Raw genomic sequence first — 13,779 nt, forward strand, 5'->3', positions numbered from 1 at the left:
TCTTACCATGAGATGTATTTGTGCCTTTAACATTTTCACCTTAGATGGGTTTTTTTAAAATTATCTAATTATTTATTTATTTTATAATAATTTTTTATTATGTTATGTTAGGCACCATACAGTACATCCCTAGTTTTTGATGTAGTGTTCCATGATTCATTATTTGCATATAACACCCAGTGCACCATGCAATATGTGCCCTCCTTAATACCCATCACCGGCCTATCCCAATCCCCCACCTCCCTCCCCTCTGAAGCCTTCAGTTTGTTTCCCAGAGTCCATAGTCTCTCACGGTTCATTCCCCCTTCTATTTACCCCCCCTTCATTCTGCCCTTTCTTCTCCTGCCGATCTTCCTATTTCTTGTGTTCCATAAATGAGTGAAACCATATGATAATTGTCTTTCTCTGCTTGACTCATTTCACTTAGCATAATCTCCTCCAGTCCCATCCATGTTGCTGCAAATGTTGGGTAATCGTTCTTTCTGATGGCTCAGTAATATTCCATTGTATATATGGACCACAACTTCTTAATCCATTCATCTATTGAAGGGCATCTCGGCTCCTTCCACAATTTAGTGATTGTGGACAATGCTGCTATGAACATTGGGGTGCATATGGCCCTTCTCTTCACTACGTCTGTATCTTTGGGGTAAATACCCAGTAGTGCAATGGCTGGATCATAGGGTAACTCAATTTTTAACTTTTTAAGGGACCTCCACCCTGTTTTTCAAAGTGGCTGTACCAACTTGCATTCCCATCAACGATGTAGGAGGGATCCCCTTTCTCCACATCCTCTCCAACATTTGTTGCTTCTTGCCTTGTCAATTTTTGCCATTCTAACTGGCGTAAGGTGGTATCTCAAGGTGGTTTTGATTTGAATTTCCCTGATGGCTAATGATTTTGAACATTTTTTCATGTGTCTGTTAGCCGTTTGTATGTCTTCATTAGAAAAGTGCCTGTTCATATCTTCTGCCCATTTTTTGATTTGATTATTTGTTTCACGTGTATTGAGTTTGAGAAGTTCTTTGTAGATCTTGGATATTAATCTTTTATTTGTAGTGTCATTTGCAAATATCTTCTCCCATTCTGTGGGCTGCCTCTTAGCTTGTTTTGACCGTTTCCTTGGCTGTGCAGAAGCTTTTTATCTTGATGAAGTCCCACAAGTTCATTTTTTCTTTTGTTTTTCTTGCCTTTGGAGATGTGTCATGAAAAAAGTTGCTGTGGCCGATGTCAAAGAAGTTGCAGCCTATGTTCTCCTCTAGGATTTTGATGGATTCCTGTCTCACATCGAGGTCTTTCATCCATTTTGAGTTTATCTTTGTGTATGGTGTGAAAGAGTGGTCAAGTTTCATTCTTTTGCATATAGCTGTCCAATTTTCCCAGCACCATTTATTGAAGAGACTGTCTTTTTCCCACTGGATGTTTTTTCCTGCTTTGTCAAAGATTAGCTGCCCAAAGAGCCGAGGGTCCATTTCTGGGTTCTCTGTTCTGTTCCATTGGTCTATGTGTCTGTTTTTGTGCCAGTACCATGCTGTCTTAGTGATCACAGCTTTGTAGTATAGCTTGAAATCCCGCAATGTGATGCCCCCAGCTTTGTTTTTCCTTTTCAACAGTTCCTTGGAGATTCGGGGCCTTTTCTGGTTCCACACAAATTTAAGGGCTGTTTGTTCCAGTTCTTTGAAAAATGTCATTGGTATTTTGATCAGGATGGAATTGAAAGTGTAGATTGCTCTGGGTAGCATAGACATGAGGTACATTCCTCAATCTCATAAAAATCATCTATGAAAAGCCTACTGCAAATATTATTCTCAATGGGGAAAAGCTGGAAGCCTTTCCCTTAAGATCAGGAACACGACAAGGATGCCCACTCTCGCCATTATTATTCAACATAGTACTAGAAGTCCTTGCAACAGCAATCAGACAACAAAAAGGGATAAAAGGTATCCAAATCGGCAAAGAAGAAGTCAAACTCTCTTCACAGATGACATGATACTCTATATAGAAAACCCAAAAGACACCACCCCCAAACTACTAGAAGTTATAGAGCAATTCAGTAATGTGGCAAGATACAAAATCAATGCTCAGAAATCAGTTGCATTTCTATACACGAACAATGAGACTGAAGAAAGAGAAATTAGGGAATCCATTCCATTTACAATAGCACCAAAAATCATACGTTATCTTGGAATTAACTAGAGACGTAAAGGATCTATATTCTAGAAACTACAAATCACTCTTGAAAGACATTGAAGAAGACACAAAAAGATGGAAAAATATTCCATGCTCATGGATCATCTTAGATGGATTTGAAAGCTTACTTCCCCCTTGATATGTATTCTTCTTATCCTATAAAGTTCAAAGGTGCAATGCTGCCTCGTACCTCTACTGAGACCACAGATGAGCTCCGTATGAAGGCACTTCTGCATTATTCCCTGTGGCACTTTTGTGGACATGATGAACCCTGTCGCTGAGCCAGCAGGTAGCTTGGTTCCATTTCTGGTATTTGGCTCTCCTGTACCCCTTCTCCTACAAACCTAAGCTCTAGGCAGAATCAACTACAGCTGGTTTTGGTCTCATGTCATGGTTGGGAGCTGCCCCTATGGCACTTAACTCCAGGTGCGGACCGTAGCCTTAATCTCCCAGTTTGTGTGGAGCACTTTTAGTCCATTTTGCCCCATGGATTACTGGCCACCACTGCGTTGGTTTGGATCACGACCCAGCAGGCTTGTGGCTTCAGCTCTGCTCACTGCTTTGCATTTAAGTTCTTTTTCAGTCCATGGTGATGTTTGTTAGGTTTTTGAGCCCAACTCTCTTTTTTTGGATTTCTCTTTTTATGCTTAATTTATCATTGCTTTGTGTTTAAAGCTGACAGAGGGTATGAGACATACGCTTAATAGCCTCTGTATCAGAAGTCTTCTTGTCTTTTTATAAGTAGAGATCTGAGACTCAGGAGGGGGAAGTGTCTGGTCTAAGGCCTTAGAGTGGGCTTGTCCCAGAGCCTGAGCGGGTCCTCAGGTCTCCCAACTCCAAGCCCCAGGGCCTTTTCACTGTCCCCAGGTGCTCAGAAACTGTGCCGAAGGGCAAGTCGCAGCGCTGAGCTGCTTCCTGCTTTCTTGCAGGAAGGGACTAGGAGGCAGCTGCTGGGGAGAATCACCTGATGTTTCCTGAAAAGGTAGAGAAGATATTTAACAGATTTCATCACCCCCAAATTCTTGTCTGACTAAAAACCGTTTCTTTCAGCAAGCTGTCACAGTCTGCTGGAAGCACACCACAGTGTGGGTGCCACACGCAGCTCATGACCTTTGCATTCACAACAACAACTGAACCTCTAGAAATGATATTTTCCCTTCCGAGGCCACGTGGCTTCCTTATAAAGAAGAGCTATAAAGGGAAAGAATTGATTTTTAATTTGAAATAGGCAAACATTTAATTGTGTGCTGTACAAATATAATACAATTGTCAGTTGAAATATGTCATTCAGCTGAAGAAAGAAAGTGCTCCAGGTGGTGTGTGTATGTATAGGGAAAAAAAAATATATAAAACATGGTTGCTGGGAACTGTCACCTGATCGGACACCCATTCCTCAGAGCTGTGTGATTAAGGGCTGTCTGATGAAACTATTTTACGACTTAAAAGTCTGTAAAGATAAAGCTATCAAGCAAATTTCCGACTGAAATCAAGATTTTTAAATTCAAATTAGAATGCAGATATGTTTCCTCCTTTTCATTACTTTAAAAATGGAGAGAAAATACTTTTGGTCTCTCTAGGCCTCGCAAATGTGCTGGAGGTTGAAAGTGACTTTAGATTCTCTTCAGGCTCCGGCTGGACCTCCGCAGCACACGGAGACCTCTTACTCCTGCAACTACGTGTTTGTTGTATATCCATGGGACCGCTTTCTCCCCGTTTCTAGAATTCAAAGTTCCAGACGGAACCGGCACACTCAGAGAGCTACTTCTACTTGCAAACTGTGTATTGGGAGATGATTCCAGTTCCGTGCATGGCCCCGTTTGGGATCTCTCACCACCCAGCAGTGGTATGAGTGGGTATTCAGCCGACCGAATGCCGGAAGGAAGGTGGCTGCAGATAAAGGGCCGCCACAAACCTCAGAAGATTGTCATTACTGAGCGCAGCTCCAGGAAGGGGGTATTTCCCTTGCTATGTCCTAAGATTAACGTGTGTAGTGATTGACCGATGTGAATAGGCCAAGTGGGGGGTGTTTAAAGGATCAAGTCAGAGTTTGTCTGATGCTTTGAAGATAAAGGTGAAGACAATAGGGCAAATTCCTATTCTTGCAAATGATCTAATAATTACTGTAATAATTATCCTCATCCAACCATAGGCCAACAATGGATATATTTGAGAACACTGAATTTTGTAAAGTATTATGTATCCCCCAGTGGCAGTAGGGCTCGTTGTGAGTACTAGTGCAGATCAAATAACCGGGAGGAGCAAAGACCCTCTGCTCACTCACCAGGGCTCACGTTGAGCTCCCTCTCTCACACCTTGCAATCAAGAAATGTACAATAGCAAATATATTCCAGGAGGCTGGAGGGAGGCCAGGGAGGCGAGAGGGCGGCCCCGCTCCCAGGTTCTCTGGCTCTGCCGTGTCAAACGGTAAGTGAGTGTCTCCAGTGACCCAGCTAATATCTTTGTGTTGAACTGACAGGCTGTTTTGACATTATTAGACACAGCCAAACAAAGGATGAAAACCAATTGGTAGCCATGTTTCACAGTTCCTGGTTGTAGGCACAAAGCAATCAAACACACCTGCCAGAAAGCCTGAAATGTGGGCTTTCATCCCAGCGTTGTTCAAGGTCCCCACCAGCCCTCCCCTCTTTTATGAAGTTTTTCCAGCTAAAGTGACCGTGGGATGAGTTCCAGCCCTGTCCGAATCACAGAGTGAGACTCATGTTTTGTCCCAGTCCTCATTAACAGGTGCTTAACCTGTTTAACCCCAGATGGCAATGGGCCACCACAGTCAGGAAGGTACAAGAGAATGATGGGGGGATTCTTAGGCATAGAACATACTAGAACTTAGAGACCAGGCCTGCAGGTGGGAAGAGAGGACCAAATATCAGGAGGTTTGATGCTCTGTCTTCAACCTAGTTTCCACATCCCAGAGCTTGAAAGCCTTGACGCTTAAAGGTTAAACAGAGTTTTGGGGCAGAAAAAGTGGTACTACCTTACATGATGGGGAGTAAATTTGAGAACTTGATGATGTAGCAATGGGTCCAAAAGAGTTTTGAATCGATTCAGAGATAATAAGTCTATCATGTATTAGAAAAGAAGCTGTTATGTTCAGGTATCTACCCTTAATCAGGTTTTCCACCGATGGACCTCTTGACATCCTAATTAGAGAAAGAATCCAGGACTGGAAGGATGGAGGTCCTGGTGGTATGTGTCTTTTTCTCTGATGTGATGGGAAAATTCAGGTTTGGCACTCATCAGCTGTGTCTGAGACACAGGATCCTGCCCTTCCTCTCTGCCTCCAACCTTTCTGGGACACTCTTACTGAAACACAAGTATGGATCTTGCTTCAAGCACCTCTCCATCTACTGTAGGTCATCATTAAACAGTCAAACAAATGATCAGTGAACTTGCAAGGTTAAGTGACTAACAGGGTCTTAAAGATACAAGGAAAGAGTGATAATTTTCCCCGAACACTGGAGTTTTAGTCAGACCTGGAATAAAATCTTATCTGTGTCACCTAGAGTGAGTCATGTAGGACTTCCATCGGAGCTAAAGCTTATAGGGTTAACATGAAGGCAGAATGAGATGATCTTTTGATTTACAAGTTTCGCTTTTGGTGTATTGTTTGAAATGTCTTTCTATGCATGGATGATGAAGATGGCCTTCTACTTTTTTAGCAGTTTAAAGTTTTTGTTTTTTTTATATTTGGGTTTCTTTTTTGGTGCTATTTAAACAAGGTCGCTATTTTTGTCCCTTTATGGATAGCCTATTATACCAATACCTTTCATAAAGTAGACTATCTTTCCCTAGTGATTTATAATGTGATTTTTGCTGTAATGCAAGTCACCATTTAATGTGCAAGTTTGCTTCTGGGCTCTCTCTTTTGTTCACTTGTTACTTTTCTGTTACGCAAATACATCACTTTTATTATTTCTCTAGCTCTAAAGTTTGTCTTGATTTCTGGAGGAGAAATTCTTCCCCTTCCTTCTCTTGACCTGCCTCCTTCTCCTCCTTTCTCCTCCAAAGATGTTTGATTCCTCTTAGATTTTCCTATTCCCCTCTGTATTTTAGAAATGATTTGAAAGATTCCATCTCATAAAAATCTTGTTGGAATTTTGATATGAACCCCTTTGATTTGCAGATTAATTTGGGGGGAGAGTTGGTATTTTTACAAGATTGTGTTTTCCAAAAGTGAACATTGTATTTTCATATATTTTATACTGGTTGGCTTAAGGTCCTTCAGTGAATTTTGAACTATTTCTTTGTAAATATTTCACACATTTTCTTTGCCAGACTGATTTCCAGGATCTTTAATAATCATATTTTGATTGGTTCCTGTCAGCTGATGGAAAAAATATTTATATTTGCTGATCTTGTGTTCAACACACTTGCTTGTATAAATCAGTATCTCAGCAAGAAATAGATGGAACACTCAGGTTAATTTGAGAAGAGTTTAGTGAAGGGACTATTTACAGAGGTGTGGGCAGGGTATATAAAATCACCATGGATAATACAGCAGCCCGTGGCTAGTAATAGTAAGGCTCAATCATCAGCCCTCTACCTGAAGGGTCAGAGGAAGGAGCAATTCCTAGAATAAGACACAGGGAGGTCCCCATAGCAGGTCTGCCTGACAAATGTTAAAAGACATTTGCAGAGGGGATCAGCTGGCCAGCAGCAGCTACAGAGTTGGGGAAACAATAGCCTGGCTTTACTTTCCTCTGGTAGATCTCCTGCCTTGCCTCTGCTCTCCCTGTCACCACTGGCCAGATCAATCTGAAGCTCACAGAAGTTAGTGCCGCAGGGCACAGAGAGAGGGGGGCAGGGTGGGGATGGGCGTGAAAGTACAAGTGGAAGATAACCCACATGTTGCTGACTTCTGTTAGTTTTAATAGTTTGTCTGTCAGTCCTCTTGTATTTTCTAGATAGATATCTATGACATCATCAGATATTTTTCTCTATTGATCTTTAAACACGTTTGTTTTTCTTATCTTATTTCACTGTCTAGGTCCTCCAGTGTAATGTGAGCTAAAGATTGTGACAGTGAGTTGGTTTGTCTTGTTCCTGATTTGAATGACACCTCTTCTAAAATTTTACCAGTAAGTAGGCTATGTGCTTTAGTATGGATTTTGCTTTACATATTTTTTTTAATCAAGTTAAGTTGGCTACTTTCTGATCCTAGGTAAGTGTTTTCTGTTGTTAAAAAAATCATGAGCAGATTGTTATATTTTAACAGATACATTTTCATACCCCTATTATATTTCTCACTGTGTTAATGTGGTAAATTCCATTATTATGTTTGTGTGTATGTAAAAAAGCATTTTTGCGTGTCTGGAATAAATTCTACCTGGTAATGATGTATTTAAAAATATATTTACTGCTGTTTTTGATATGTTAATATTTTGTTTAGGAGAGTCACACCTGGGGTGCCTGGGTGGCACAGCGGTTAAGCGTTTGCCTTTGGCTCAGGGCATGATCCCGGCGTTATGGGATCGAGCCCCACATCAGGCTCCTCCGCTATGAGCCTGCTTCTTCCTCTCCCACTCCCCCTGCTTGTGTTCCCTCTCTCGCTGGCTGTCTCTCTCTCTGCCAAATAAATAAATAAAATCTTTAAAAAAAAAAAAAAGGAGAGTCACATCTATATTCATAAGTGAGATTGCCTATAACTTTCGTAATTATCCTGTTTTCAAATTAAGTTTATACTAGCCAAATGAAATAAGATACATATGTTTTCTTTTTTTTTATTCTTGTAAATTTTGAGTAAAATAAGAATTAGCTGTTTTTTGAAGGTTTTTAAAAACTTTTTGATATGGTATCTTGGTTTGAAGGGTTGTGTGTTTTCGACTGTCTATGCCATTTGTTTAATAGTTATACATGAATTTGGAATTTGATGTATTTTGAGTCAATTAACATTTTACTATATTTTCAAATTATTGATGCAAAACTATTCTGAATATACTTTTATAATGTCATTTAAATGTTATGTATAGTTATGGCATAATTTACATTCCTCATATTATTTGTATATACCTGCTTGCTTTCTTTGACTCTTTTTTTCCTGAGTAACCTTACCAGAAGTTCCTTCATTCATTCCCTCTGTCCTTCTTTATACCTTTCCTGCTGTCTTCTATTTCAATTATCTTTTAGTTATCAATCATCTCAATTTTCGTTGTTTTATTTTATAAATCTTCCTCTTTCCTCTACTTTTGACTTTTCAACACCATCTCTGGATTTACTCCTGTCTTTTTAAGGTGAAAACCTATATAATTAGTTTTGATATTTATTTTTTTCTAATACATAATTTTCTAATACATTTTCCCCTGAGAGCTTTTTAGATGCCAGATGACCAATAGAAATAGTTATATAGCCATGACTACAACAACAGCTATCATGGCAGGTATTTGTGTGTGTGTGTGTGTGTGTGTGTGTGTGTGTGTGTGTGTGTGTGTATAGCTTTCATTGTAATTCAGTTCTAAATATTTAAATTTCTATTATGACATTTTTCAGCAATATTGTGTTTTCAATTTGCCAGGGTGTTTTCCTTTCTCTTTTTCCTCCTTCCTTGCTTTTATTGGCTAGATTATTTTCTTTTTTCTATTTCTGCCTCTAGAGGGTTGAAAATTAAACATTTTATTGTTATTCTTTTGGTGCTACTCTAAAATTTCTTACCATTCATACTTCAATTAACAGAGCCCAAGGTTAATCAATATCCTTATCTTCCTTCTGAACCTCTTTCTTGTTGTCATTTCAAAATTTAATCTACTTTGCATTTAAACTCTCCCAAATACATTATTTTTATTGTTGCTACTTTTAACAGCTAATGCTAATTTAGATTTACCAAAATTTTTGCCTTTCTTCCTGTTCCCCTGATTTTATACCAGCTATTTTCAATATGTCATATCTTCAATACATTGATATAGCATACCAAGGTGACAAGGTTCATTTCCGGAAGAGTGCGCACTCTTCACAGTTATCCTTGGTACTCCTTTAAAAGCCACTTCTGCACAGAAAGCAGTGTGGCGAGTTAGCTTACAAGACAATGTGGATCTGAGTTACATCTGCTCGATCAATGTCAAACCTCAAAAATCGCAATTAACTAGGAAAAAAGTCTGTCGGAATTATATTCCATTTAGGAGAGAAACGTATTTTGTGACCATTCAAGTCCCTATGCCTCCTCCTTTTTCGCAAGGTGTGGCATCAAATGTCTGCTAGCGGAAGCCTCTGGGTTTAACGGAATGAAGACGAATGGTGTGTAAGCATTACGCGCTTTGAGTGAACACGGCGCTTCTGAATCACTTGAAACCCTTTTCCCTGTTGACTCTGGCTGCCAACATGATGGTCCTTCAGTTTTCAGGATCACGTCTGATGTGTGGGTAAGCTGGTGATATACTTGAGGATTCTAGTATTCTTCACGTATAAACGGATTGTATCAGCCTCTGCGTGGGTGTGTGTGTGTCTGTTAGAAATCTGCATTTTCCTCGCATATTTAGGCCATTCTTTAGCTAAACTGTGGTTCAGATACATTGTGTCCCTAATCTGAGGAAAAGGGACATTTTGAGGTTTGATTATTACAGCAGTGGGTTTTCAGACACCCCAATATCTGAATAATTTGGAAGTTGTTGTGGCCTTATAATTCAATACATCTCCAAATCTAAATATATATGTTTGTTAATGGATAGGACTGTGTGTTTAATGCTTGCAATATAGGCAGACGCTAGCATAAAAAGCACCTTGTTTATTGTAGGCAAAATATCTGGCTTAAACTTTCAACTTTTCATTCAAATCTCCATTTCTTTCTTTTTTTTTTTTAAAGATTTTATTTATTTATTCAACAGAGAGAGAGACAGCCAGCGAGAGAGGGAACACAAGCAGGGGGAGTGGGAGAGGAAGAAGCAGGCTCATAGCAGAGGAGCCCAATGTGGGGCTCGATCCCATAACGCCGGGATCACGCCCTGAGCCAAAGGCAGAGGCTTAACCGCTGTGCCACCCAGGCGCCCCTAATCTCCATTTATTTCGAATTGGCAAAGTTATGTAATAAATACTCTGCTCTTTAAAAAATGAACCATTGATAGTGTGTTTAATATAAATTTCATGATAAACATTCAGCTCTTTTAATAACCCTGACTCATCTTTGCTCCTGCTTTCTTCTTCCCTTTGTGTCTGGTGTTAGAGTAATATGCATCCTCCTTTTTTTTAAAATATTTTATTTATTTATTTGGAAGAGAGAGTGCTAGAGAGAGAGAGCATGAGCAGAGGGGAAGGGTAGAGGGAGAAGCAGACTCCCCACGGAGCAGGGAGCCTGATGCGGGGCTTGATTCCAGAACCCCGGGATCATGACCTGAGCTGAAGGCAGACCCTTAACTGACTGAGCCACGCAGTTGCCCCTGCATCCTCCTTTAGACCACAAACTCCCTAGAAACAAGGATTGATTTTATTCATTTTTGTATTTCTCCTGGGATGTTATACAGGGTTTTACAGGCAATGGGGGATGCCATTAATGCTGGCCAAATGAGTGGATGAGTGGACACTATCGTCCCTTGTAGCCCTGCTACTTTGGCTCAGGATCTAGGGATGATGGAGGGTGCGTTTACGGGATGATTCCTGCGAGTGATAACCAGTATCCCACGTGGCCCGCCGCAGATGCCCGAGGAAACCTGCCTGCTCCTTCTCTCTGTCCTTGCTAGGATGAGCAAAAGAAAAGAAGGGCTGGTGGCAAATTTGCATGTTGAGTGAATTTATAAACACGTTATATATACAAACTCTCACAAGTTCTGTGTCTGGGCATCGCATGCCTCCCCCTCCACCTAATTATATTGCGTAAATCTGCAAGTGAAAAAAATCGAATGAATCTTCACAATTTCTCAGATTCTGAGTATTTATTCACCACGGTATTTTATATCAGCCACACTCTTTTCCTTGGCCATGTGTCTACATTTCTGTGCGCTTACTGTCTGGACACACTCCTTCTTAATACTTAAACAAAGGCTTAGATAGGCGTATGCAGACACAGTATTAATGGGAGAAAAGTAGAAGCCATTTACAACTGGCACTTGTCCAGGAGACAGACACAGTCATGCCAGTGACAAGAGGAAATGCAGTCTTCTCTGCCTTAAACTCTGAGTGTGTGACGAACAGGGAAGTGAGGAACGGGGCTCTGCCCGGGCAGGGAACCAGATAAGGTGGCGGGACCATTCCCAATCTTGCCTCGGCCATACACCTCGTAAACTGATAACTCAGGGTAGAATTTCCCAGCCAGCGACTGGAGAAGAAGTGGATTTTACCTCAAATTCAGACAGGCTGACAGCTCCCAGTAAACAGAACATAGGTCTTCTCTGTAACCTGGATAGGAAGTCGCCGTCTGCCCCCATATCTTGTCTTTTGCACAGATCTTGCGCTAATCTGTCAGGAGTTGACCCACAGAAAATAATAATGATAAAATTAATAGATAGGTCACATTTATTGAATGCATGCTGGGTACCAGCAACTGTGCCCAGTGCTTTATAAAGATTTTATTTACTTTTTTGTTAGAGAGAGAGCACAAGCAGGGGGAGGGGCAGGCCGAGGGAGAAGCAGGCTCCCCGCTGAGCAGGGAGCTCCATGTGGGACTTGATCCCAGGACTCCAAGATCATGACCTGAGCTGAAGGCAGACGCTTAACCGACTAAGCCACCCAGGCATCCCTGCCTAGTGCTTTATACATATGAATCTCATTTCATCTTCTGTAAAAGTCCATTGTATTTAGTTTGATTTCACTGATAATAAAGCCAAGGCTCAGAGAGGTTAAGTAATTGTCCTAACATCTCTCAGCCACATAGGGACAGGGCTGGGGCTATGAGTCAGGCTTAGTTGGTATCTGATGACAGGGCCTGCTCTTCACCTTCTTTCCTCTGCTCTCCCACTCCTGGGGTAACCCAGACCACTCCCCCAGAACCCCACGATACCCTCCCTGGACAGCCAGCACAGCTCACACAGCAAAGTAATGTGCTTCCTTGCTTAGGTGCTCAGCCCGCTGGGCTATGAGCTCCCTGGAGACAGGACTCTGCTCATCTCTGTATCCCCACTGCCTAGCATGGTATCCGGTACAAAGAAGGAACCCGGGAGATATGTGTGATGAACGAACCAATAAGTAAAGGAAACAAACATTTGGCAAGGAGCTGTTCTGTCAAAGAGCCCTGATTGCTGCTTTACTGGTAATCTCTGCCCCAATAGGGAAAATCATGTCACATAATAGGATTTAAATTTATTTTTACATATAGATGACAAATCAGTTTTCTTGGTAAAACAGTCGAGAACTGAAAGCATCAGCAGAAGGAAACAAAAGGTTCTCTTTGGGAATAGGTGATTCAGCGGAAGACTGCAAGTTCGTGGTTAGGATCTTAAAGAACAGGTAGCCACTCTGTAAGGTCAAGCTCAGACAGGCTCACCTCTCTCGTGTTTCAGAGCCTAGAGTAAGCTGTTTCAGTGCAAACTGACAGCCACCTCTCAGGGTATAAGTCAGCTGCCAACCGGCTGGGTTAGGGCTGCTTCCAAACCAAGCTTTCATTCTTTCTGAGACAGTACCAGACAACAGCTATGGTCTGGGTGCTCCTTCAGAAATACAGCTGTCACTTTGCAGAGCATGTTGGAGGAAAGCTCCCCCCCGCATAGAATCAACAGATGTGTTCAGAGTTTGTAAATGCTGAGCTCAGAGCCAGGAGCAGACCGCTTCAGGCTGGCTCTGTGGAGCGCCGGCGTGCAAGGCACACAAGAGGATTTGCACACACCTGAGCCCCCAGCCACACTAGTTGACGGTTCTCACCAGCTCCTTAGAGAGCGACCACTAGGTACCGAGGTCAGTCTGGAGTGTGTGTTTCACCTGCTGTCATCCAGAAGGACCCGAGGTAAACTGTCAGGTTCTCATACGAGAATGGATCCAATGACAGCTTTCCCTTGCTATCCAAACAACAACAACAACAACAACAAAAGTAGATCATTCCTATGAAAACTTTCATAAACTGAAATGGCATAAAGCAAAGAAGCAATTCCTATTCATTTATATGAAAAAAAATTGAGTGTTTCCAGACCCCCAAAATAACCACTTTTAGGTTTTTCTGATACCTTAGGACACATATCGCTGAGGAATGCACAAAATAAAGCCAGTTAAGGCACAGATGCTCACAGACGCAGTTTGAAGCTACGGTGGCCTGATGCTGAGATGCTGTGTGCGGTCCCCGGGGAAGGAGCTTGGCGTGGCCGCTCCCGCTGCTCTGCTCGGGGTGGGCTGGCTCTATACCCTCTCACTGCAGAGCAAATGCTGAATGCGATTCTCACTTGTCACCTTTTTTCATAAAAGCAGACCCTCTTCAGATTTCTTGCAGTTAGCAAAACCAGGTACTAATGTAGGTCTTTTTGTAAAAGTGAAGTGCCTTATCACAAACTTTTGAAAAGCTATTCTCCACTAAGCTTTGAATTCAAGGGTTGAAAGCTCTTCCAGATATGAACTGAATTGAGTCCATCCATTTACTGGAAGAGCCAAACCAAGTAGGCAGCCCTTCTTGCAAGACGCCGTCTGAATGCCTGACATACTGTCAGAGACGTGGGGATATGCAGAGCC

The 13,779-nt window shown here is 41.6% G+C and overlaps 1 long non-coding RNA gene across 1 annotated transcript in view; it reads left to right on the forward strand.

The window, feature by feature from the left end:
• LOC123001992 (uncharacterized) overlaps window positions 1-13,779 on the forward strand; it is a 274,590-nt gene that overhangs the window by 133,227 nt on the left and 127,584 nt on the right. Inside the window, exons 3-4 of the long non-coding RNA XR_008958157.1 lie at window positions 7,196-7,286; window positions 9,377-9,560. This is a non-coding gene — a long non-coding RNA (uncharacterized LOC123001992). The remainder of the gene's footprint in view (window positions 1-7,195; window positions 7,287-9,376; window positions 9,561-13,779) is intronic.

The sequence above is a fragment of the Ursus arctos genome, unplaced genomic scaffold (assembly GCF_023065955.2).
Source record: "Ursus arctos isolate Adak ecotype North America unplaced genomic scaffold, UrsArc2.0 scaffold_8, whole genome shotgun sequence".
NCBI lineage: Eukaryota > Metazoa > Chordata > Mammalia > Carnivora > Ursidae > Ursus > Ursus arctos.